The 27,775-nt window shown below is 46.5% G+C and overlaps 1 protein-coding gene across 1 annotated transcript in view; it reads left to right on the top strand.

Moving 5' to 3' along the window:
* CFAP43 (cilia and flagella associated protein 43) overlaps positions 1-27,775 on the top strand; it is a 1,012,780-nt gene that overhangs the window by 216,584 nt on the left and 768,421 nt on the right. The gene's annotated exons all lie outside the window — the stretch shown is intronic.

The raw sequence follows: 27,775 nt of genomic DNA, 5'->3' as shown, positions 1-27,775 counted from the left end.
CTGCAAGTATACTGGAATTGTGTATACTTCAGAATTGTGCAAAATACAGATTGTTAAACTGGTAATATAACAGTATTTGTCAAACTGGAAACATCCCTGGGTGGTAAAACCAGGGACGTACTGGCCTATAGGGCAATTGGCCTATGGCTGAACCAAAAATACAGTTTGATGAGTTACTAAAATATGCGGCTAGTAGTTTTGACCAATTTTACTGAATAAATATTCTTTAACATGCACAATTTGTATCACATTTGTAAATGTAATTGTTTATTTGTGAAGCGCTTATACACAAGTGAAGTGCTGCAAAGCGCTTTGTCGGGAAGGGAACAAGTGGATATCTTCGTCATTCTTAGACCTTGAAGATTCCCAATGATCTAACAGCAATAACTAGTATACTAGGCCAGGGCATTTCAACTAATATAAGTGTGTGACAAATATCGGCGGGAGAATTGGGGTGGGGGAGAGGAACATATAAGGCAAAAGGTTGGTTATCAATGTGTCTATGCATGCATACAGCAAAGCTGAGGAGGGGAGATAGAGGAAGATAGGACAGACAAACATGCTAAGCCTAGCACATTTAAAGTCGTGCAAGTGAGCAGACAGAAGTGCGAGGGAGGTGGGACAAGAGTGCCCGGTCCAGCAGGGGACAGGGTTAAGTGAAGAGAGGGTGCCACTCTCATGGAACTTATTCAGAGTGCAGTAATGCAGGCAGAGTGCGGAGGCCCGGCAGCAAGTGCAGGGCTGGTAGGGGAGCCTGGGACCTGTACGGCTCTGGAGGTGCACCAGGCGCCCAGTCAGCTGACTGAACAGGTTGGGGATGAGAACAAAGGAGGGAAGCAGGAGGGAAGAGAAAGGAGGTTAGCGAGGGGTAGGGGGAGAGAAAGAGGAAAAGAAGATGAATGTCTTGAGGAGTTTCCAGAACTTAAGGAGGTCCGGCTCAAGATGAAGAGAGGCAAGTAGGCTGTTCCAGAGGAAGGCACCTGCAAAGGATAAGCATCTACCCCCACTCTCTGTTTGGAAAAGTGGCTCACCCTCAGAGGGTTGGAGGAGGCCGAGCAGAGGGCTCTGGAAGGAGAGTATTCAGGAAGATTTTGTTGTAAATAGTGGGACTGGCCCCAGAGAGCCTTGTGTACTATGCAGAGGGATTTGATCCTTGCAGCCTTGGGGAGCCAGTGGAGGGATTCCAGCGCCGGACAGATGTGGTGCCTGGGCTTGAGGCCAAGGAAAAGCCTCACGTTTCTGTTATGGATAAACTGAAGAGGTCAAAGAGTAGAAGTGGGAAGATTGAGAAAGAGGCTGTTGCAATAGTCCAGCCTAGAGAGAATCGGGGCTCTCGGGTGGTGATCCTCTGGGGGAAAGTGAGAAAAGGTAGAATACCTCTGAGGAGGTGCAGTTGGTAGTGTGACTTTTTGGAGATGTCTGAGGTGTGAGAAGAGAAGGAGAGAGTGGAGTTGAAGATGACCCCTAGATTTTTTGCCTCATTGGTAGGTGTGGGTGCAGGGCCAAGGGAGGCCAGCCAGTGCGAAAGTGGGAAAGCGGAACAGGGGTTCTGTCTTACTGGTATTCAGGCAGAGATCGTTAGCAGCACACCAAGACTGAATTGCGGATAGACAGTCGGCTTGGAGATGAGCGAGGAGGAGGCCGAGGGTAGCCTGAAAGAGAGCTGTAGTCATCTGCATATCCCTGAAAGTTAGAGGTAAAGGTAGGTATCCTGTGGGCCAAGAGGCCATGTAGATATTGAAGAACCAAGGGGATAGGTTAGTTCCCTGGGGACGCCATAGGTAGAGAGAGTGATAGAGGAGAGAAAGGACCCAAGTTCCACCTCGGAGGGCCGGTATGAGAGAAAGGAGGCAAGCCACGCCAGGGCCTGATCTTTGATGCCCAAGGTATCACAGAGATGGGTGATCAGGATGCTGTGGTTTACTGTATCGAAAGCAGAAGAGAGGTCGAGAAGTTGAGGACAGAGGGAGAGTTATAGTCAATATTTGAGAGCAGTTCTTCACCAGTGTCCAGAAGAGCAGTTACTGTTACTCTGGATGCTCTAAAGCCAGACTGATGGTCATGGGGACAACCAACAGATTCACTGTGGAGGGTAAGTTTAGTGATAACCAGGTTCTCCAGGAGTTTTCCCAGGAAAGGGGTGATGGAGATCGGTCGATAGTTCACCGGAAATAGACGGGTCAGCTGAAGGTTTTTTGAGCAGAAGGTGCACAAGAGAGTGCTTGATAGGAGAGGGGAAAGTCAGGTGTGTAGTTGTCAGCAATTGCCTGACTCTGCCTGACCCTTGTGTTGGGACATGCCAGGTAAACGGCTCGGGTATTAGTCTGTTTTCATTCACGCTGTGAGAAACTGTTCATGTTGGAAAAGGGGGGTAGAGTTTGTAAGTATCCTACTCGGTAGGATGGGGAAAAGGTGTCATAAGAAAGAAGATACCGCGTCTCTCCCTTTGGTGTCCCACTACCACTCCCTGAGGACCTCTCATCCAGGTGATGCTGATCCACTCCCAGAAACTGTATCCAATAGCGATGGCTGTGTCCTGGCCACCTGGATGACAGATCCCTAGGGACTAGTGAGTGAGACACCTTCAGGTGTCTCACATACCCTTCCCCTATGCAAGGATATGCCTGTTCTTTGTCTAGGTTCCACATTGTTAAGACCTAGGAGAGAACAAGGATGAGAGATGTCAAAGAACTCTTGCATATTCCACTGATTTGTTGTGGCCGGTGTCGGTAGAGGTGTAATGATTTTACTAGTTTCTCCACAGTAGCTCATGAATTGGTTCTTAAGGGTTGTTTCAGATCTACTAGGCTCAGAATATTCCCAGTCCCATATTGTAGAGTTTTGGGAGCAGTAGTCTGTTTGCCAACAGCTTTGGGGTAGAAAGTCTCCAAAAGGAGGTGGAGTTTCCAGTAGAGAGGAGAAAAGGTTGGGAAATACCACCCCAGAATAATTTATTCGGAAAGTCCAGGAATTATGGCGGATATTTCACAGGATTCACCCCCGAATTTTAATGTGTACAGCTATTTTGGGGTACACCTCATTATCCCAGTGTACACATGTAACACTAACTAGAGCCGCGTTTTCCACGTATTTTGTTGTAACAAAATCAGCCCGTATAGCAGTTTGCTTACTACCAAAATCAATTAAGACCCTTACTTGCCTCCCATTTACCCAGGCCTTTTCGTATCTAAAGTCATTGGAGGCTTGGCATAAACAGATTCTAAAGGTCTCTAGCTCCTCTTTGGGTTCTTCCCATTTTTCACCCTTTAAACGGCCTATTTCCATAGGTTCGTCCCTTAGATTATTTGGACAGTGCCTAGCTACATGTCCTGTTTCTCTACAAGAAAAACAGACAGGAGGAGGTGGTCTACTTCCTTTTATTTCCTTTTTTTTCTTCTTTGGTTTTAGGATTAGTTCTTTTAATTTATATTTTGTCTCGTGTCAACTCTTCTTTAATTCTATATGACCCTCTTGTTTATCTATTCCTTGAGGTCAGTGGATAGGTTTATGATCCTTCTGTTCCTCCCACCGATGGGCTGAGTGGAATTGTTTAGCTGCATCTGAGTGGTTTTGTGCAGTCTCAACGGTCAATTTAACTGTAGAACGGCTTTCTGCAAAAAAGGGGTAAGTAAATAGTGACTTGTTCTAGGGTTAACATATTTGTCAGTTCTTCCAAGGATTTGTTATTAATCCACAGGGCCACAGTGTTTTCGGCACGTTCACCCATTTCCAAGGGGATTTCTCCTGGGTTTAATCTAGTAGCCCTCAACTTCTGCCTATAATATTTGCAGGTTTGCCGCACTCTAATAGTCTCTCCTTGATGGATAGGAAGGTGACACTCTGTGCAAGATTAAGTAATTGATAGGAGGTTTGTAGTTCCCCTTTCAACAAAGGGGCCAAATAGCATCTTTTGGGGTTCATGGAGTCTAGCTGCAGCCTGCATCTGATGGGCCGCTTACTGGCGGATGATATTGGCTAGGTCGGCCATTTCTTCCAGGTGTGTAAGGGTTCCTTAGGTGGATGGTTCAGAATCAGAACAGAAACAGCTCTCGACTCCGTTGGATAAGGTCTCAGTCTTCTGATACTTCTGATTCTGAGTTTGCAGAGGGAATGGGTTTTGGTTGGTTAATCTCTAACCCTGATGGCCTAGCAACAGATGACAATTGGGTACCAAAAAAAAAATGGTTTGAAGGGGGATGGGGGTTTAGAGCACTAGGTCTAATATAGTAAAGATGGGTCGAAGTTTCAGTACTATTCGATCCCACTGTTGTATATTATAATGTGCGAGAGGAAGGGTGTCCAATAATACCAGAGTCTTAAAGAACAAATCCTGTTGACCAGTCGGGACCCGAAGTCTGGAGAAAAACACCTCTTTTATTGTGGACACAAGTCATAGTCCAGGATTTCAACTATTTTGTTTTCCCCTTCTGGTGGTACAACAATTATCAGCATGGATTTCAATTTTTATCAGTTGAATCAAATCCCACACCTGACACCATATGTAAGGAAGGCATGGCATCAAAGACAGACAGGCACAAGGGATCACAATTTAAGGGTTATTATTAAACTGTAAAATGGGTGAGATAAACACTTATTCTAAATCTAAGATGGGAGCAAGCTACGACCATCAAATAAGAATAATACAGTCCTAGTGGAGTCTAGTCAAATAAAACGGCCTATACTAAAAAAAAACTTTTGCCAATCCTTACCGCTATGCTACAAAAGAGGGTGGGATAATGTTCACAAGAAAAGAAAGACGTGTTCACAAAACGATAAGTCAGCATGTAATGGCCGGGGTCTCCTTTCCTCACGTTTTTAGCACGGAACAAGTCAGGACTCTCGAGCATAGCACACTCCTGGACTTCTCCGGCATGAGCTTACAGTCCTTTTTCTCAGTATCAGGGCCTTCTGTGCCCAAGTCTCTTCTCATGCAAAGTCTTTTGCTTCAGTGGGCCTGATACGCCAAAACAATAAAATAAAGGTTCCTTCTGTTAACTTTTACGTCAGGTGATTACCCTTCACCCTTGGATCCCTGTCAGCCGGGCTCCGATCCGTCTCTCAGTCGTCAGCCTCCGTCAGTCATGCTCAGACAAACCACTCACTGTGGGCATCCCTCAGTCGGGTTCATGCTTTTTACTCACAATGTAGTTCACTTAGATTTTTCACAGAGTGAGATTTATTTCCTTATGCTTTTCTCTTGACGTCCCTCCATCAGGTTCACTACCGCCTTTCAATCATCTCTTCATTTTTAATATTCGAAAGTCTTAATGTCTTTTTAAACAATTGCCCAATGTTCACACTAGGTCCCCCTCATCTACGCTCAGACCTCCCCAAAGCACTTTGCCACTTTTAAACAGAGACTTCCGAAGGGTGCTCACATTTCACCAGGTCACTCTGTTAGCCTACGGCAAGCGCAGGCTTCATAGCATCACAGTTCGCACTGCGGTCCCCTTAGCCGGGTATGAACACCTGTTTCACAATATCAAAAACATCTGCAATGTGTGAAGGACTCTCAATTGTACAAGGGATTTTGCTTGACTCTTGTATGAACACCTTAACACCTTATACCGGCTTCCCTATGACCTCTTGGTACTTGTAGTTTCTTTACTCACAATGCTCAAGACAGTCTTTGTTCAGGAGAGGGGTACCAGCCAGAGACTTTCGACTAAGCACCACATGGCGCCGGACCAGTCTATCTCTGGTACCAAGTTTGTTCACAAAAGAACTCTTATCTGTTTATCTTCCTAATGTTGCCAATGCAACCTTGAGCCTAACACAGTATGGTCGACTATCGGGTTCTTCTGACTCTAAGGCTGTGCTGAACTCATTGGCGATTCCTTTGGCGCTGGAGTCAAGGACAGAACCACGATGGCAACCAGGTCTCCCCGCCCTGGCTATCAGTGCGGGAGGGTGCCATGTACCACCGACATCCGTCACATCACCTGTCGGCTGCGAATCCCGGTCTTGGGTTTCTTTCATTGTAGGCTTTGCAGGTCTGGGTTGAAAAGGGCTAGGGCAACTCCCTCTTTGACGTCCTTTCAGGTCTCGCTGCCTTTCTCCTCCATTTGAACTGCCGTCCCGGAATGGCTGCTTCCTCATGCGTTCGGCCTTGCTCAGAGTGTGCTCTTGTGCTTTGCTTTTTATCCCTATGGGGAAGGGAAAGGGTAGTCAGGAGTGTGTAGTTGTCGGCAATTGCCTGACTCTGCCTGACCCTTGTGTGGGGACATGTCAAGTAAATGGCTTGAGTATTAGTCCATTGTCTTTCACGCTGTGAGAACGTGGTAATGTTGGAAAAGGGGTTGGAAAATGGGTTGGGTAGAGTTTCTAAGTATCCTACTGGGCAAAATGGGGAAAAAGGTGTCATAAGGAAGGGGATACCACGTCTCACCCTTTGGTGTCCCACTTCCACTCCCTGAGGACCCCTCAACTAGGTGATCCTCCCCACTGTTCCACCCCCAGGAACTGGATCCAATAGTGATGGCCGTGCCCTAGCCACCTGGATGGCAGACCTATGGGGATTAGTGAGTGAGACACCTTCAGGTTTCTCCCATGCGGATCACACACAGAGGAAACATGTCGGCTTGGGACGCAGTGTTTACTGGGATACTTCGAGGAGAAGGTGGATAAGGGGTGAGAGAGGAGGAAGCACTTTCCCCCGAAGCACGTAGGTGTGACAGGCGGCAGGCATGCAACAGCAGAGGTGGAGCACAATGCACAACGGAGGCGAAATTAATGTGCAGCGCCCTCCGGTGCATGGAATGGTGGATAGGGACGGCAGCTCTCCTGGGATTATAACAGTAATGGACCCCTCTGGATTGGTGACACCCACGGAAATATTTGGACAATATAGTGTAAAAATTCAGTGGAGATTAGGGAGGGTGTAAAAAGCTGCACCAGCTTATCCCCAAGTCCAGCAACAGTGTGGTGAAGGTGAAGAGGAGCTGGAGTTTGGGTCAATTAAGGACAAGAATGTGCTGAATGTATGAGGGGGGTGGTGCCCCCTCTGAATCATCATTTGGCAGATAGCCACACAATCCCTAGCAAACCTCTAAAACCACCATCAGAGGGGGAAGACCCTAATTTCTTTGTGATCTTCAGGTAGGCTGTGCAGTTTTCATGGATACACGATACAGGGCGAAAAGAAGACACAGGATAGCGAGAGACTTTGATTTTATTTGGTAATACAGTGGTGCATGCGGTCCCTCTTGGAGTGGAGTGAAGGGTAAGGGACTGAAGGGTTATTGGCATTTTACTCTGTCCAGACCAGAGCTTTGACGTAGCCAGTGGGCATTAACGCTGTGTGTGAAAACAGACACCATTGCGCGATACAGGTCTGAGTGGAGTTGGTAACCCCCTGCGATCTAGTCCATCAACGGAGTGAAGGTTGTCAAGTGGAAAGCGCCTAGGGAAGCATATGCCAATCACTAAAGGTCGAAGACGTAATAAAGGCACCCCAGCACCCCCCAAGGTGAATACTCGGACGGCAGCGGGGATGATCACCAAGTGCTGGCAAACAGAGGCGAAGGGAACGCCCAGTGAGACCCCATCTCCAATACTACGGTCACCACACACTGAGACTACAGAACAAGGGGACCCAATGGCAATCACTAAAGAGGAATTGATGCAATGCTTAGCAGATCACCAACAGTGCTTAAAGGAAATGCTCCAAGAGTCTTTTCAAGAACAAATCACTGCCTTAAGAATGGACATAATAACTGCGGTTCAAGAAATAAAAGGGGACCTTTCAAAATTAGGAGACCATGTTGACACTGCTGAATGAGCTTTACAAGAATTGGCAGAAGGAAAAATTATGAAACCTTGGAACAACTCGCACGGACGACGCACAATCCTATAATTCAGTACGACGATCTCGAGAACAGATCAAGGCGCTCAAATATTCGCGTTAAGAATGTTACAGAGGAGATCACAGACCAAGATCTTAAGTACTTGATTCAAACTCTCTGTGCGGATTTGCTTTTGGCGATTCCCTCGGATGATCTCCTGCTCGACAGAATCCAGGCCTATTTTGGGGAAAATCCGATGGCCGATTCCTCCCCGGAGATATGGTGGGATGCCTTTAAAGTGCTAATCAGGGGGGAACTGATAGCATGGAAAGCCCTGAAGGAAAAGATGAATTGGCAACTAGAAGAGGACTTAGAGACACAACTCAAGAATATAATGCCAAAAATTGGTAACTTCCCCACGAGGGATACAATGAAAACGTATAGGGCAGTTAGAGGACAGCTTGAATTACTAAGGGCAAAAAAGGCAGAAAGGACCCTACTTAGAGCTAAACAACATTACTATGTAGGGGGGAATAGAGTGGGTAAGCTATTAGCACAACAACTAAGACAGAGGACGGCCCCCCCAAACGATTCTAAAAATAAAGGAAGGGGAAGAGGAGAATGTGACAGATACAGAGGGAATTATAGGGTGCTTTGAACTGTTCTATGGTACGTTGGACTCTTCCGATGGGATACAGGATGGGCTGCTGAATTCATATCAAGCAGATGTATCTCTTCTGAAGCTTCTGTAGCCGGTCAAGTGGCACAGCGAGTAGAGCACTCGCTTTGACATCCGTGCAGAGCCTGCTGACGCAGGTTCGAATCCCGGCGGGGCCGAACTCAGCCTTTCGTCCTTTCGAGGTCGATAAATGAGCACCACACACCGTGGGTAATAATAAGCAGCGCTCAGATACCTGAGGCTTCGTAGCGCTATATAAGTGCCAACATTATTATTATTATTATTATTATTATTATTATTATTATTATTATTATTATTACCTAGATCAGATAGGGAAGATCTCGAGGAGGGCATTTCCAGAGGAGAAAGTCAATGCTGCCATAAGAAAACTTCCCCCGAAAAAGGCTCCGGGACCTGGCGGCTTTATAGCTTATTTCTATAAGAAATATCCCCACTTAACGAGTCTGTATAACTCCTTTGAAAAAACTGGGCATGTTACAGCCTCATTGGATGAGGCTGTAACGTGCCGGAAACCGGGAAAAGACCCAACGTAGTGTGGGTCGTATCGCCCAATAGCGCTAATCAGCATTCATGCTCAAATGTATGCTAAGATACTAGCTTCTAGACTGGAGGACAGACTCCAAATGTGTCATGCCTGCTGATTGTGTCTTCGCTGGTGTACAGCGTTATTCTGGTTACCGTAACAATCGCACGGCATGTGCATTCAGAACAGCTGCTAGGCCATTCTTCACCCAATGGAGGTTGACGGCACGGTTGCCGTGGCAACGTCGTATGCTTTGAGACATTGATTGGCCAAATCCCTTGGTTCTAGCCTTCCCGACGTCACGTGACATCAGACGTTGTTCCGCATGCCGGCTCTGCCGCCGAACTGCTGCATTCTATTGAAACAAAACCCACAGAACAAACGGGTGCTTCTGATTGTTTACCAGCTATCATGAAGCTCTGTTCACATTCCTGTTTCCAGCATTTTGTGAACGTATCCCTTGATTTGGATTATTAATGGACCGCATCGGGCTCTGCCCACGGCTTCCTTGCTACTTGTTACGCTGTCCTCTTCACGCATTCACAACTCTGAGTACAGCGTTTTCCTAGCCTCCTGGGGCTCCTCTGGCATCCCGCTATTCCCTTTCAGTGAGTGTTCCATACCATTGCCAGTATTCCAGTCTCGCTACCTTTACCGAGGCTCACTGTTCCCGGCTACTGACAGTGCAGCAACGCAGGGCGTTAGTTGGCCTACTGTTCATTTTCTGTTGTGCACGTTCGCCTCGCTCTCTCCCCGAGGTGATCTTGAACTATCCACATTGCTTCTACAGACACCATATTCAGGCTGTATATTAATATTACCTATCATTGCCTACGAGGATCCACTACCTCATCCAGATCTCATTCCATGAAGTAAAGTGCACCCAACTATGGACGCTTTGCTGATCTTTTCATCCAGTGCACCAACCCGGCTTTAGTGCGTCCCTCGTGCCGTACGGGCTATATCCTCTACTAATATCCTTTCCCATTTTGCGCTGTTTTTGAGTCATCCTCTACTCTCTGCGCAAACACACCAGAAGACCAGCTACCTCTTCTACGGTAAGAAGAATACCTGAGGGGATTTCAAGGGCTCTACAGGGGGTAGGTAGGTGACATTTACTTAAATATTTTTCACTTGCATTCCGAGAAGTCTGGAGGTGTTAATCCAATTAGTCCAAAGAAGGTCCGGCACTTAATTTATTCAGGTTAGTCTGGAGGTCTCTCAGATAGTACAGCTACATTTCTGAAGGCTGGGTACTGAATACTGTTCTCTCGTTATAGCCTGGTATTTTCCTGCCTTGTGGATTTCCTTGCCCTTTCAAGTGATTAATTTCTCTGGCCTGCAATTGCAACGGCTAGTGAGGTGCATCACTAGGAAGGTCTCTTCTTCGACTGATAGAGTATGTGTATCCGAGGCAGACACTCTCATAATTTGATCCAACTGCACTTATTCCTTACTGAGGGTCAATTCCGTGTCTCTGGTGAGTCCTTGCTTGTTTAGTTTATTGTTACTCTGCAAGGGATTGCAACAATATGTTAATAGGGCCCGATCAAGCGGGGTTTATTAAACAATGGCAAACCTTCGATAATATAAGGAGTGTATGTCACCTAATTGAGAAAGTTGAACGGCGTGGGATTCCAGCGGTACTCCTCGCATTAGACACGGAAAAGGCATTTGATTGGGTAGAGTGGCCCTTTCTTTTTGAAACAATCAAGAAAATGGGGTTTGGCAAACGTTACATTCTTCGGATACAAGCGAATTATCAAACTCACCCCTCCGCCTGACCGTCAATGGACAGCTTTTGGATCCGATTAGATTAGAGAGGGGAACCAAAGAAGGATGTCCGCTATCTCCCTTGCTTTACGCGATTTATGTGGAACCTTTTCTGCAGCATATACGGGAAGCACCAGGAGTGAAGGGGGCCCACTTTGGGTGGTCGGAACACACAATAATGACATTCGCCGATGATATGTTACTGGCTATATCGGATCCCGCAGAATCGTTGAAGGTTATGGTCTTAAACTTGCACTTTTTGTGGAACTTTCCGGATTAAAAGTGAATCTACAGAAATACAGAGATACTTAATTTTCTTTTTTTTTTTTACAACTTTATTTAACTTTGCACACAGATTACTCAGTTACGTTTGCGACATTCAATTTCAGTGATCATAATACATGTATTGGCCGATTTTACATTACATTTACTTCCTCAGGGGGTGGTAGCTCTGCTAGATACTGTTTGTACCGTGTCCATATATTTCTTGGTCTAGAGGGGGTCATTACTGAGTCTATATACAGTTCTTCGGTGTCATTAGCCCACAACATGTCTCTGTTCCAATCCTCTACTGCTGGCTGGCGGGCGAGCGTTTTTCCACCTCATCAGAATGACCCTTTTTGCTAACAGCAGACTTAAATTGAGCAGTTTTTGCCAAGTTGGGTTCATTTTCCCAATCGCCCCCAATATACACAACTGCGGTGTCCATTCGACCGGTTGGTCAGCCATCTTATCCAGAGCTCCACAGACCCCGGCCCAGTATTGACTTAGTTCTACACAGTCCCATAGCATATGGTATATATTAGCATTTTCAGAAATGCATCTTGGGCAGTTGCCAGAGAGAGTAGGATATAGACACTTGAGTTTCGCTGGCGTGTAGTGGGTTCTATGGATAATTTTATAGTGTATCAATTTGAATATAGAGTTGCAGGACACCAGCTTAGTCAGTGCACAGATCTGGGACCAATCCTGTTCTTCTATCGGCTAGTCCAGATCTCGCTCCCCACCGGCCTTTGCGGTGTGGGGTGTTTTCTGGTGTGTTTGCATTATAGTCTTGTAGAGAGTGGAGGCCGTAACCTTCTGAGTCCCCCCCGTGAATATGTAACCAAGACCCATGTTTATTTCGGGTTCGTTTGGGAATAATGGGTAGATCAGTTGTGTGGTTGTTGCAACCTTGTCGAATTGCTGTCTGTGTGCGTTTGTGTTTCCTACCGTGTCTTTAATCTCATCCCACTCCAAAAACTGTTTGTCCCGAAACATCTGTCCCCATTGTGCGATTCCTTTGGCTGTCCAGTGCATTGCCACCGCACTGTCTAAGGGTGTGTGGGGATCGCCCCATATTGGCATGCTTGGGTGGTATAGTTTGCCGGCTCCAAACATATCATTTATTTTGGCCTATGCAGTGATTGTGACATTGGATGGATGCATAGTGTTATATCGTTTAGGTGTGGGTCTAGTGATTTTCTGTAGGGCCAGTATCGCTTCCTGTTCCCTCGCGGGAGGGGGTGGGGGCCAGGGTTGAGGAAGCATGTAGCCCAGTCGGCAGCATAATGTGCCTGCGCTGCCGGGTAATGCAATTCCACGTCGGGAGCCATTAGGCCGCCTCTGGGATACGTATCTGTTAGCATCCACCAGCTCAGCCTCGAGTGGCCTCCCCATACAAACGCTATGCATGCACTATTAATTTTGGAGAATAGTGTGCGACCCGGCCACACCGGTACTGTACTGAACAGATAGAAAAGCTTAGGCAGAATGATCATTTTAATTAATTCTATCCTGCCCATCATTGATATTGGAAGGGCATTCCAGCGCTTTATTTTGACGCAAAGTGCGTCTGCCAGTGAGGTGTAGTTTAGTGATCGGGAGAGTTGAGCAGATCTGGCGACTGCTGCACCTAGATAAACAATGTGTACTGGGCTCCATATAAGGCTGTGGAGGTTCTGGGGTTGCATGGTGGCATCTGTGAGCGGGAATATCTCCGACTTATTGGGATTTAGGCGAAGACCTGAATATTCTCCGAACTCTTTCACTGCAGCCAGCACCTTGCCCAATGTGCGGTCTGGGTTTTTCAGGTATAATAAGATATCATACGCATAAAGCGTTATAATATGTGGCTTACCTTCTAGCCATATCCCGAGTGTGCTATAATGGAATCCGAGTATGTCCGCAAGGGGTTCAATAACCAGGGCGAAGAGTAGTGGCGAGAGTGGTCAGCCCTGTCTAGTGCCCCCCAGTAGTTCAAGTATGTCTGTGAAAGATCCTTTAATTCTGATTTTAGCGTATGGTCGCGTGTAAAGTATTCGGATCCACCTTATGAAGTTTGGGCCAAATCCATAGTTTCGTAACACCCCGAACAGGAACGGCCATGAGACAGTGTCAAATGCTTTCCTCATATCTAAGGAGACCGCTATTCCTTGGGTTTCTGGCGGTATCGTGGCAATGATTTGGTGGAATCTCCTTATATTCGTTGCCGTAGATCTGCCTAATATAAACCCAGCCTGATCTTCGTGTATCATATATGGCATCAGTGGTGTAAGCCTAGTTGCTATTATTTTGGCCAGGATTTTGGCATCAGTGTTTATTAGGGATAAAGGTCGGTATGACCCACAGTCCCCAGAGGGCTTCTCCGATTTCAGCAGGAGAGTAATTATAGCTTCCCTGGTGGTTTCGGGGAGTTCCCCTGTGTCCAGTGCCTCCATCCATACAGCGTGGAGCCTGGGAACCAGTTCACTACTAAACTCTTTATAGAACTCAGCACTTAGCCCGTCTGAACCCGGCGCTTTCCCGTTGGGGAGAGCTTTTATTGCGTTGAGTATTTCAGGTTCGGTGATGGGTAGCTCAAGTGTTTCCCTGGTGGTATCCGCTAAAAAGGTTGTGGGTATCTGGGCTAGGTAGCTCTCAATCTCATCTGTTGCAGTACTTTGCGGGGAATATAGGTCTTTGTAATAGGCATAGAAGGTCTCCTTCATTTTGTCTTGGTCGGTGGTTACCATGCCATCAGGCATCTGTATGCATGGTATGGTTGTGGGGCCATTCTCTACGCGTACTGTTCTAGCTAATAATTTCCCCGGGCGTTCCCCTTCCCCATATCTACGGGCTGCAGCTGGCTGATCAAAGTATCTGACCTCTTGCTCTGCGGTCTCGGTGTATTCGTCTAGTTTGGTCTTTAGTTCAGAGCCGATTTGGGGTGACGGGGAGGATGCATACTGTGATTGCAGGGATGCTATTTGAGTTTCTAGCCTAATTAACCTGTTCCTAATGTCTTTAAGGATTCCCCCCTCTACGGATATTGAGTGACCTCTGATGCAGACTTTGAACGCCTGCCATAGTACAGACTGGGTCCAGACAGAATGTTCGTTGTTATCGAAGTAGTCCTGTATATATTGTTTCATCGAGGTGTTATAGACCAGATCTTTCCGGGCTGCCGGCTTGAATCTCCAAGGTGGTCTGGAGAGGACCCGACCAGGGATTCTTAGTGTTAGCTGTATCGGTGAGTGGTCTGAATACGTTCTTGGGTGTATATGGGAGTCTGTGACCCATCCCATGCTGCCCCCATCTATGAGCCATAAATCTATCCTGGAGTGCATGTCGTGGACTGTGGAGTAATAGGTGTATTCCCTACTGATCGGGTTCAATGTTCTCCAGGCATCTTTTAGTTGTAGATCAGCCATATGTAGGTGTATTGCTTGCGCAGCTTTAGTCAGTGTTCTAGCTTGCGTAGATGTGCGATCAAGATGTACATCTAATATTGTGTTAAAGTCCCCGCCACAGATCACCCGGGCTGTCGGATATCTTGCCAATTTTTCAAACACTGCGGCATAAAAGTCTGGTTGGTCGATGTTCGGACCGTACACGTTCAGAAAGATATTCATTCAGAAAGACATTCTTTTTCATATAGGTTGCCATGAAGCATGACATATCTCCCCCCCGGGTCACACTCGACATCAATACATTCGAAGGGCAGTGTTTTGTGATTCAGAATTGCTACCCCTCTTGCCCGGCTGGAGTATGTTGTGAAATACTGATGCGAGCCCCAGTTAGGCATCAATTGTCCTCCTTGTCGTGGACCAGAATGCGTTTCTTGTAAGAAGATCACCCTGGCCGCGTGTCTATTGAGGTAGGCCAGTATCTTCCTCCTCTTAATCCTGGATCCCAGGCCCCTTACATTCCAGCTAAGCATATTGATGTTGTCTTTGTCTAAGCTAGCCATTGTCTATGGGGTGTACAAAGCCATGTGGCCTCTTATAATCTGCCATTGTGAGATGGAATGATGACATGTCTGACATCTGTGTGCTTTTCTTTTATAACAAAAACCTGCAACTCCCGTGTAAGTCCCTCCCCCCACCCTCACAGTTCCCCAAACTTCAACTGTGCCATTAGATATCCATCCCTCCCCACCCAACAACATTTCAAGCACCTGCTACAGGGGGTCTGCCGCGTCTCCAGAGCCCAAGCCAGCTTCACTTATAGGTATCGTGGCCAGTTTACGCACTTTGCTCTCGCACATCCTACTGACCTCTGGGACGGTGTTTCCATAGCCGATTAGACATGTACATTCTACTTTAGTGTCCCAGATGCTGTCCTCCAGGGTGGAGGCTTTAGGCATTGTTGTTCCTTTTCACTTCAAGAACGGGATGAGAATATTTAGGTCTCAGTCTTGTTCAAATCGACCACACTTTAAGTCTGTCCCGTGTTCGGAGGGATATGCGTTTCTATAAAGGTCGCTGCTTCTTTGGGAATTGTGAAAAAGTAGGCCTTGTTTTGTTGCTGGATTTTGAGCCTGGCGGGGTAGAGCATTGCGTATTGACCTTGCTGTTCGCGTAGCATTTTCTTGACTCCTGCGAAGATCTTCCTTTCATGTTGGACCGCCAAGGCAAAGTCCGGAAAGATGCGGATAACATTTGCTTACCATTTGAGCTCTTGTTTTTCCCTTGCGGTTTTAAGGATCAGGTCTCTATCCCTGTCGTTTAACATGTGCGCTATGATGGGCCTGGGGTATGCCCCGGGTTTCGGTTTCGGGAACAGTGATCTGTGCGCCCTCTCGACTATGAACATCGGTGACCATCCGGGATCACCCAATAGTGTGCGGAGGAGATCCTCCACTGCCCTCTCCATTGATCCTTTCATGGCGCCTTCTGTAACGCCAATAATGCGGATGTTGTTTCTCCTAGATCTCGCCTCCAAATCTGCACATTTGGACTTCACTGTTCCAGGTTCGATAGCCATTGTAGACACCGTGGTTTTCAGGGCCTCTAAGGCGTCCTCAGTGCCAGATATCCTAGATTCCGCCTCCGTCATGCGCGTGGTAGTCTTGTCAAGTTGTGTCTTAATGTTGGCGACACTTGCCGTGATCCCATCTAGTTTGTCCGTGAGTGTAGCAAAGCCCTGTTGCATCGCCTGAAAAACAGCCTGGGGGTCCATCATTGTAGCCAGGGTCGCCTGCTTCTCCTGCACCAGCGTTTCCTGGTCTATCTCGGGCTCCGCTTCCCTCTGCATCGCGGTCGTGAATTTGTCAATGGTTCCTCTGCCTTTCTTCGGGCCAAAGTTCTTGGGCATCGTCTCCGGAATGGGAGATGTGGGTTATCCAGGCGCTCAATGGGAAGAACGTGTTGGTTCCACCACGATTCTCTCTGCGCTATATCTGCCCGCGGTGGTGGCATCCGTGCCCCGTCGCAGCTTTATTAGAGGGGTCAGACGTTTCTCACTGTCATATATGGACGAATGGAGCGCATACAGTCGTCAGTCCCTCGGGGATGGTGGCCCGCGTGGGCGGTGCGGGGAGGCCATGCGAGGCCCCAGGCTCTCAACAAGATAAGTTTGTCCCGCAGCCCCCCTAGCCCGCCAGGAATAGCTGGGTGGCGTGCTGGTTCTGAGGCGAGGGTGGCCTACCTCTTCAAGTGCTGTCCGACCACAGAGCAGGCCTACACTCGTCCGGGCTTCTCAGGCTCCCATGCGGAGAAGACGCCAGGTGGGCAGGTGGGCCAACGGGCGGTGCACGATATCCGGGGCAGCCGCGGCCTCCTCACGCTGGATGGATGGCAGGAGCGGCCAGAACGCGCCACGCTGGGGCGGGGCTCCTCTCTCTTCCCACCAGTCGCCGATCCTCGGGCCGCCCGCAGATCATCCGGGCCTCTATCTCTGGAATCCCCGCACCGATCAGTCTGAAATTTCGTGTGGGGTTTCTGAAGATATTGTTACCCGTCCTCTGCAAAAATCGCGGGTCTTTTCTGGCTTTGCGGCCCTGGTCTAGCCGGAGCTCACACGAGAGCCGCCATCTTCTCTCGTGCGCAACAGCGCCCCCCGGAGATACTTAATTTTACATTATCAAGAGATGCTATAGAGAAAATATGGGAATCCACCCAATTTCTGTGGGCAGAAGGGAAAATCCAATATTTAGGGGTTTACATCACGAAATCTGTGGCTATGATATACGAGGTAAATTATCCTCGGCTGCTCAAAGCTCTGAGAGGGGATATGCAACGGTGGAATCCTCTTTGTATATCGTGGCTGGGGCGTATGGCTTTGATATAAATGGTGACCCTACCACGCTTTCTTTATTATTTTCAAGCTTCGCCGGTCTCTATCCTGAGGAGCTTCTTTAACTCACTTAATCGCCTTCTATCCGCTTTTATATGGCATAATAGGCTGCGGGTGGCTTTCTGGGACCTTAATGGCCCCAAGGAATAGGGGAGGTATGGCCACCACTGATTTCAGAATGTATTATTGGGTGGCCCAGTTGAGGGTACTGAAACAATGGCTCTCAGGAGAAGATAGTAAGCATTGGGTCGCTATGGATAGAGCAGTAGTGGGTGGTCCATTAGATGATGTTTTATGGCTCTCTAGGGCTGATCGTCCTCCTAGTATCAAGGCTTCGCAAATAACCGCCCTCATGGGGAAGGTATGGGATGAAGCGGTGAAGCAGAAACACATTTCAACTATTCCGGGTCCCTTTACACCTATATTTGGGAATCCCCCAGTTCATGCCCGGGATGGAGGCAAGAGCTTTTGGGAAATGGAGGGAGGCGGGCTGTGTAAGGCTTGACGATTTAATGCATGGCCAAGAAATTAAAACGTTTGAGCAATGCAAACAATCTTTTGACCTTACGGAAAGGGATCGGCTTTGTTACTAACAGCTCCAGCACTGGATTTTGCACCCCCTTTATAAACTCTTGGCTGGTTGACATCTCACTGCTTTCGAGAACTATATCTCGTAGCATACAGGGGACGCACATCTTATCTCAACATTTTATGCTCTACTTTCTGAAGGGGGTGCCCGGAAAAGTGGTCATACATGGGCAAGTGGGAAGGTACCTTAGATCGTCAAATATCTGAAGAGGAATGGAAGACCCTTTGGTATAATATCCCAAAGCTAACTCGATCCATCCAACTAAGGTTAGATGTGGTACAAAATCCTTACTCATTGGCATTATACTCCGGTGAGGCTCCGAGCAATGTTTACAGAGACATCGCTGGATTGTTGGTGTAAGTGCAAGGGGCAGTGGGAATGGCTCCATATTTGGTGGTCCTGTCCTGCTCTGAAATTATTTTGGGGCCAGGTGTGTAAAACAATGCAGGTGGTGGTAGGGGCAAATACACCTGTGGGGGCGGGCAAGTGCCTTCTGGGTTTTTGGAAAAAGGGCATGTCTCTACGAGGTAGGGCACATAAAAAGGCATTTATAGTTTTGATTTTGGTGGCCCTACTCGTCATCACTTCGAACTGGAAGAAAGTCTGGGACTCACACCCATGAGAAGATATAAAAAGCCCTGGCAGGAGTAAACCAGGAACTGTACGAATCTGGCATCCTCACCCAAGAAACAAAGTTGTCACATCCTGGCAGGAGAGAAATCAAGGAGTGAGACGAGAAGTACATCTGAAATTGTGGAACAGTGATAACTGATCAGTAATAAAGTCTCAATACACTAGCAGGCGAGTACACCAGGGGCAGAGAGAGGAACAGTCAATGGAAAAGGGAAGAGCCACACCCCTTTTAGACACATTGAAATACATTGTGTGAGGAATTCAACATTCAAAGGAATTGTGTGTTAAAAGAAGACTTGAAAGAAGAGTCTTCTCCCTTAAACTTGAACTGTGATGAAGTGACATTTAAAATACCAGAAGGAATCTAGGGGCAGCGAGGCCCCCTTTCCTGGTGAAACTTTATTCCTTTTCTTTTTGGCACTTTAGAACTTTGTTGTGAACTCTGAAAGAAGGCTACAAGTGCATAGCTTATAAAAAAAAAAAAAACGTTTTCACATTATGTTGAATTTAGTGTCTAAAGGTCAGTTTAGGGATTTTGGACACAGGATGGAGGACGCTCTTTGGCTTAACATCCTGACACAGACGTTCCTTAGTTTTCTTGAGGAAGTAAAACCCCTCTTATGATTAAGATAGATAGGTTTTCTCCCAACCTTCTTATTCATTCATGAAAATAAAGGATAAAGGTTTATAACCAACACTTAACATACCACTGTGTCCGAGTCTTACTCTTGATCCCTTACAGTAGGTTCCTTAATGTACTGCACAAATCCCAATCCTTCAAGCATTTGATTGATTGACAGAGTGAGCCACGCGGTCCTGAATACCATTAAGCCACAGATTGAAGTCTCTTAGGAGAATACATTTATAATCCGCTTTCAAGAAAGATTGACAAAGTGCCATAATTTGTTCTTCAAAATGTGGCATAGCTCGTGGGGGTCTGTGACGTACAATAAAGTTGTAGGTCATACCGTTTAACCAGCAGCTTGACTGCAGCTTGACTGCAAGGACTTCCAGACACTCCACATCTATTTGGGGGAATTACAATCCTATCCTAAAATAAATGGCCACTCCCCCTCCTACACTACCATGTCGATATGATTAATGTGAAAACCCCTTGGGATGGCAAGGGCTAAATCCAGGCCAGGTGGCTCTGAAGGCCAGGTCACTGCAAGAAACATAATATCTACATCACCATCAATATTAGGTTCTGCCATTTGGATGGGGAGCTTTGGTAAAGAGCGGGTATTGAGATAGGCACATCTAAGGGTCTGCTGAGATGGTGCTGTAGTAACAACACCCCAACAACTCTTACTGATAGCCTTCTGAGTATCCATACTCAGATAGATTCCTAATATTAGTGAGCAGTATTGTAGGGGAGAATTAAGTTTTGGAACCTCAGTTGCAATGGCGCTGGATATGGCAGTTGCCAAATCGTATCATTGTACCTGTGTTACCTTTTCCAATGACTGTTGGACACAGTTGGGTGATTAAAGTTGGTCGGATATATTGGTGCATTGGTCAAATTACAATAGTTGCCCCAGGTGGGCAGACAGGCTTGTTAAGAGTAGCATGTTGGTTAAATGCTATTTGCATGTCGTGAATTGCCATCTAGCGCCATTGCAACTGAGGTTCCAAACCCAATTCTCTACTTAAGTATACACAGGGAATTTTAGGAGCCTTGTCCTATTGGAACTTTAACGCCAGGCTGCAGGAGTGAATATAACCAACCTAGAAGAAAAAACAGACCAGCGAAGGGGTTCACTATTCCTACCACACACAGTATCGTGGGGGGCCTCTCTCTGCTGCATTCTCCACTACCTGGTTAGATACATCAGCCAAGTGCAATACAGAGCTCACCTTATCAATACAAATAGGTGAGGAAAAGAGGCCAAGATTAGAGACATTAAGTGCAGATATATTCAATTCCTCTATACAACCAGCACTCGTAGTCAGACTAGAGGCCGGCCTAATGGATAACTTAGTGGTATGATCATCCGTAGGCAAGATACCACACCGGGTGGCCAAAAGCATTTTGAATTTCCTTGCAATAATACTTTTCCGGCCCTCTGGGTAGCAAACAACTGTTCCATGATCACAAGGCTATAATCAGAACTATAAAATAGTATGTAAACTGATTACCTAGCACACTGCACACACCAGCACGAACCAGCGGGCGCCTAGTTGACGCGCTGGTGCAGGCGTGCCTGTTGGGCAAAAACTCTTCCTGACTGCTAGCGGCCATGGGATATGTAATTGATTAGTTGTGAAAACAATTCCTTTTAAAAGCAGATTGCAGCCCTATATATAAAACAAGTCAGATTGACTCCTCATAAAACAAACTTCCTAACAGCCCTCTACAATAGATTTCTAAAAGCACTAAGCCAATGGATAAATCATTGGTTCAGTCATGCAGTCACAATGATAGTTGCTCTCTTCCTGCTTTCCTGAAGAAACCATGCTGCTGCATACTGCCAGACCCCTGCCACTGCATTGCAAAGCCACCCAACCAAAGACCTTTCAACATGATTCACGCCAGGCACTAATGAAATGAAGGCCCCAGGCAACAGGTTCCCATTTCCTGCTTAGTTAAAATTGGAAAACCACCTTCTCAGCCCAATAAAATGACATGTGGGTTATACTTCTACCCCGTTGAATGACGAGGAGCCATTTAGTGGTTAAATTATAAATAGTGTCTCAAAAGGCTGGCACAACCAGTATCCAAGATAGAATGGCACCAGATTTTGTTCACTGTTGTACCGCAAAAAAGTAAACAACTCAGTTTACTTGTCCTAAGGAATGCCTGTTTTAAAGCTATGCCATTTACAGCATTTGTTTGGGACTCAACCCATCCTTTCGCCACTGGTGGGTGCATGGCTGCAGGAGGGTACAAAACGTGCATCTATTGTCCGTCTCCCCTTAGCTGTTTCTCGGGTCCTGAGTGAAAAGACCTTTTTTAAAAAAATGAACTAAAAAAAGATTGATTTAGAAAGACCGCTATGTGACCGCACAGAGCAGTCTTTCTATATCGAACTGTCATGACCCTGCTGCATGTGTGTGAGCGCAGGGGCTGACAGGCACGTCACTGGCAGGAAGAGCCGTTGCGGGAGACCAGGTAAGTTTGTGTGTTTGTAAGCGTGGGTTTATCTGTGAGTGTGTAGTGGTATGTCTCCGTGGGGGTATGTGTAGGGAGTATGCATGGGTTGTGCTGGGAAGGAGGTGGTGATTGGGAAAATGGCAGGTACGGGGGGGGGAGTTAAACCCCCTGGATTAAAGAGATAATCAGCAGGAACGAGAGGGTGGGGAACGAGGGGGACAGTATGTGCTATGTGCACATTTTAAAGCCAACACAAAAACGGGCCAAAAAATCTGTCTTTTTTGTGTTCTGGCATTAAAATGCGAAAATATCACAGAGCCGTTTCTCATTTGTGTAGCGCCCACTGCTACAGTGCTCTTCCAAATGTGTTCACTTTGTACTCATCAGTAAAACTTGCCACGTTGAAGACCTCATGAACACCTTCAGCTCTAGCCAATGCATCCTCTCCACATCCTGAACAACTTTGTTATCCCTTCATATATGCGTCCAACATGTTTCTGTGGATCTGTAGACCCCGTGGCCATCATGGTTGGTCTTCAGCGGCTTTCAAACTTCATCAGATGCACCTGCATACGGGTTTGACATATTCTTTTTTCGAAGGAGTGATGAATCCACTTTTTTGATTCTCTTGAGTTGTTTGCAGGGTCTAAAAGTGTTTCTCCTTCAACTTGTGCTTGATTCCTTGCATTCTATGAAACCTGTGATGAGTCCCAGGGCTTTTCTCTGCTCCCATGGTGGAGCCCCTTCCCATGAGGCCAGGGAGGTGAGGCCGCTACCCAATCGTCTTCCTGGGGGAGGAGGGTACTCAGTGAGTGGATCTCATGGGGTGGGAAACCCCCCATGGAACCAGAGACAACCATCCTGGGAGAACATGGTATGCACCTCCTCCTTCTCTGTCCCCTCGCCCCACTTACCCTTCTATAATTCCCCACAAGTCCATCTATTGCTGTAAAATAGGAAACCCCAACCACTTTGAACATACTGTGCTGAGTAAGAACTACCCAGTTTGAGTCCCTCTTACTACTGACACAAAGAAGATTGGGCAAAGAAGAAAAAGTCCACCGCAGAGCCAATATACGCAGTATAGTCGATCAAACTCAATCCCAATCACAAAAAGGGAAGAAGGACTGTATGTGAAGGCAGATCCGAGCTTTGAGTATCCAAAAGCTGGCAAATGGTTTTCCGCTAGGAGCACAGGACACTGACAGCCTTGCTGAACATAGGAGGTGTTCAGAACTGCCCTGGTTGGAGAATCAGAGGTCCAGGTGCAACGGGGAACCGGACCATTCGACCGAGGCAGGAGGCGCAAACTGAGAGAGACCTGACCTGGAAGCACAGCGGGGAGATGCAGAGAGAGACGCAAAGTGCGCGGAAGTCCACAGCAAGCAGAGATGGTCTCGCAAAGACACTCAAGGCAGACAGTAACACCACGAAAGGTACCTGGGTTACTGTAATGGGTGGCAGGGATCACAAAGAGCAAACGAGGCAGGCATGGATAACAGAGGAACCCCTTCTCCCTCATCCCAGTGCCTGGGGAGAAATATATAGCGGACATATGAGGGAAAAAAATGCCTTGCAGGTTGGTGAACCAGGCCTGGCAAAAGGGACTGTAAACCTGAGAGGGGCCTGGGACCCATATGAAACTGAGGAAGGTGCACAGGATGATTACAAAAGGGTCAAGAACCCATTGCAGTCTAAGGAAGCACACAAACAGGGTGCTGGGCTACAAGGCAAACTCGAGAGAGGGTTCTGGGAACCATGTGAAACTGGGGAAACTGCAAGAGAAGAGTACGGGGGGTAAAGGACCCATTGCAGTCTAAGGAAGCATGCAGACAAAGTGCTGCAATTCAAAACAAGTCGGGGAAGCCCTGAGAAGGCATCAAGGGGTCGGGGACCCACACAAACTAGAGTAAAGACGCAAAGCAAATCAGGAAAGCCCCGAAACATCCTAGAAGGGTCCAAGACCCAAACAAAAGTGAGCAGGATGAAGTAATGAAAAAGGGGAAGGGCCCATTGTTAAACATGCTTTCTGGAACAATCCTAGTCTGGCAGGGGAGTAAAGCAAACGATGATACATTTTGTGGACTTTGCTTTTGATGTTTTTCTTGTGAGACACAGCTGCAGGCGAAGAAAGAAAGAACTACAGTCAAATCTCCAAGGAGAGTGAACTGGATTCGCTGTATGATATTTGTTTTGTGAAAGTACAACCATTTAATCAAGAGGACTTGCAGATCAAGTCTGGTAGGATCAGGAACCAGTCTTGATAATACATTTGTAAGGTGAAAGAAACCGATGGGAAGGGACTCCACCTGATGCTTGGGAATTGTGTTTTCTTGTCAAGACTTGAACATTAAGAACTGAACGTTTTAGTTGGAGTCCAGATCAGGAGAAGCCGTCTTCTGGATCCAGAATGTCAGTTTTCTTTAGTGAATGTAGTGTGTATGGGATGGACATAGGTGTGGACACAGGACGGTGGACATTTTATGTTTTCTGACTTTTGACAGAATCCTTAGTCTTTTGATTGAGGTAGGGAAACCCTTCTTAGAATTAACCTTATACCGTTGATAAACTTGTCATATAGTCACTGCCCTATGCTTAGCTTTACGCTTTCTCCAGATTCTGAAAACCTACTTGAGGAAACATGTTGAAATTCGAAAAAAATGTTGGACAACTCCTGACAATGGATCTTCATTTTTAACACTTTAACAATGTTCATTCCAACAAACCTCTGTTTTCCTCGAAGATTGACTCGGATGTAATTTTCCTCATGAGTATTTGCTGCTACATTTGATGCCACCCGTGCCACTGGTTACAAAGTTTAGTTGTGTTATACGTGTGTGGATGTCTAATTTCTCCTTGGATTGTGTTGCAATTCACACAATTAAGGGAATTGTGTCCATTTACTGTTTCGATAGAAATTGTTGTCTCCTCTTCATATACAGAAAACACTGTAACTCCACTTGAACCATTACATTATTAATGCATGGCTTGGCAACGGGGTGGAACCATATACTTTAGAAGTGGCCAACATTAAAACCAACTCCTTATGAAACCTAACGCAGAGCCTACCAATCCTTATAACTGCTGCTGGAATTTTACTACACACTCTGCTAGAACAATACTGGACAAAGTGATAATTATCAAACAATCAAATACTTTTATTCAGCAGAAAGCCATGAAAGACAACATAAAAACAATTTTCGATAAAAGCCTCCATCTAAGCCATGTGATTCTCCCTCTTTTAAAACCAGTATCTAAAGTCATTATCCTTGGAGACCAGAATCTAAGTCTTGCAGTCCCCTCGGACAGCATAGCCATTGCTGTTAATTCCACTCTGGCTGATTTGGGCTTCTACCAACATGTCAAAACAGCAACACATAAGGGCAGAATGCTGGATTGGGTGGCTACGCACAATGTTGTTTTAAATGACATTGAGATCTCGCTCTGTCCTTGGTCGGACCATTATTCTGCCCATGTTAGGCAAGATTGTGTGGAGTATCTGTGGAAAGACCTTGACCTCCTGGCAATAGGAACCCGACCTTTGGTAAGTATGTACTACACAGGTTGGTAGTGTGACTGAGCAGCCAGGCTTATATCAAGAGGGGTCAATGTGAGCAGTAGGGCTGTTACACAGAGATTCAGAATGACAATTATTCAAATAAACTCTTACACTCAAAGTTTCTTGATTAAACAATTATACATTTATCTCTAAATCAGATGTGATACCCGTTGGGGATGGCAAACAGACACTTCCTACACCCTTAGGTGACTTAAATAGCTAGGGCACTGTGGACATTGATTTATCACTGGTACATTTAGAGTAATACTGAGTTTGGTGCAAAGGTTAGATTGGGGAACAAAGCAAAGGTTAACAAATAATTCATAAACTGGTAAGTACTTTTTCAACCCTCCAATGCAAAGTACATTAACCCTTTCCTGTGGGTAAGGTAAAGACACAAAGTCAGAGGTAAAAAGAGTCTCTGAGGGAGCCAGGATAGACAATGTTAGTTGAGCAAAGTCTAGGGGAGCTGAAGATCTTCTTTGCAGGTAAGTAAAAGTCTTGCACAATGTTTTTAGAAAAGTTTGTAGAGATAAGATCACTTGAAGGGCCACAAGCTGGGAGGCTTGTGAGGGGCAAAGCTGTAAGCAACTCTGCACGGTTAACCAAGACAAGTCTCAACTGAGAACAAGTAAGGCTACACCACAAGATTTAAGTTTGCTTATGGTTCCAGCTGGCTTCTGTTCCTGTACAGCTCTGCAGATCCTGGTGTTCCTGTCCCTCAGTCATGGGGACTCTGGGGAAGGACGTCTGGGGACTCCTGCACTGCAATGCGAAGTTTGGCGGTAGCAATGGGCAAACTTCAATTCCGCAGCACTTTGTTGTTTCAGCTCCTCGCGTCTGACAGCAAATAGCAACACTGCGGATACCATTTCAAACTTTCCTCGCATCTGGGGTCCAGCACTCTGTCGAGGTGGCTCAGGCTTGGTCAGTCCTGCATCACAGAAGTCTGGAGGATCTTCCTGGTGCTCGGGTCTGACTTAAAAGTGATCCACTCGATTTGGCGTTCCTTCCCTTGGCACTTCGGTTCCAGTAGCAGCAGCAGTGGAAGTACAGCCAGCTCCGAGAGGATGTCCAAACGAGTTCACTTTGGGGTTGATTGGTCCCACCAACTCAAAGGGAGAAGTCGTCCTTGCAGGGCTTCTCTAGTCAAAACAAATTCGGAGCTTCAGCACAGCAACAGAGCTTCACCGGGCAAACCAACGATCCAGGAGTTGCAGCAGGCGTCTCTTCCAAGTTCTTCTTCAGATTCCTTCGTCCAGTGGTCGACTCTGCCAAAAAGCCTTGCCTTTTTTATGCAGGTTTCTCCCATTCATTCCAGCCTAGCTGTCAATCACGCAGCAGGGTGGCTGTCCTCCAAGCACAGCCAGCCGGCCAATCACCTTTGGGTGCATTCCTCTAACTAAGGGGATTAAGCACAGGGAGTTTTGGGCACCTCCCTCTCTTCCTTCCCCTGCCAGAGGCGGACCTCACTTGTGAATCCCGCCAGAGACAAAACAAACAAAGGGACCAAACCTGGTTTGGCACGCAGAGTAAATCTCAAGAAGGACCTTTCCAACAAGAAATGGCGAAAAAAGAAGACCAGGGCCATTTTGACAAAATGGGCACCCATGGGTGTCTTACTGCAGCTGCAATTGCAACCCGCGCTAAAAACACACAATGGTAGTAAAAAGTAAACCACTGCCACCAGCCATTAATTGTAGAAAGGGTAACAATAAAATGTTATATGAGAAACCAACCCTTAGGGGAATACTAAGAAAGATAGTATGTGCTGGGTCTAGAAAGTCACAAATTGTAAGTAAAGTCAATTTCACTTCATTGCTCTTGGAAACAGTAGTTTTACACCTTTGGGAAATCTAAGAGACTTCCCTTTGCCACTGCACTGAAGGTGCTGTGTGTCACAATGCAAAGAAGATACCTATGGAGTTTGTCAGACTCCAAAGTCAAAAGAAACACAGAGTCCAAATCACAGAAAACTACATGGGAGAGGGGAAAAAGGTCTCACTCTCTCCATGTTAGAAATTAAAAGTCCTAAAGTCCAGCAAAAGAGCTGGGCGTCTCTAAGGTAGAGAGGAATTGGCACATTTCTGAGAATTCTCCCTAACAGTCCATTTCAAACTCCTGTGTGTGTTACAATCCACCAAAATCACAGGGAAGAAATGCTGGGCCAAATACAGAAATTAGTTAGCCTCCCTTTCTCTGGAGCCGCTTTTCGCAGCCAACTTGGTTAAGCTGGCAAATTTTAAGACCGTGGACGACCTTGCCAGAAGCCTATCAAAAAATGATGGCCAGCTAGGCAAACTGTCTGTCAAATTTGCCTCGCAAAGGAGTTACGTTCTAAAGTTTGGTATTCAGCCGAGATACAGAAACTGAAAGTAGCCAAGAATAGGGCGTTTCAGCAATGGAAACAAAACAATCATTTGAAAATAAAGCCACAAAATCGCATAAAGTTGCTATTTGCGAGGCAAAAAAAACTCTTATAATAAACGAATGAATAATGTGTCGTCCAACTCCAGAGAGCTTTTTAAATTACTAAAAGAGCTAGAAAACCCCTGTCCCATCTCGAGTGTTGTCAATAAAGAC

This window comes from Ambystoma mexicanum, chromosome 8 (assembly GCF_040938575.1).
Source record: "Ambystoma mexicanum isolate Mex_15411 chromosome 8, UKY_AmexF1_1, whole genome shotgun sequence".
NCBI classification, from domain to species: Eukaryota; Metazoa; Chordata; class Amphibia; order Caudata; family Ambystomatidae; genus Ambystoma; species Ambystoma mexicanum.
Note: the sequence above shows the minus strand (reverse complement) of the source record. Positions and strands in the feature narration are given on the sequence as shown.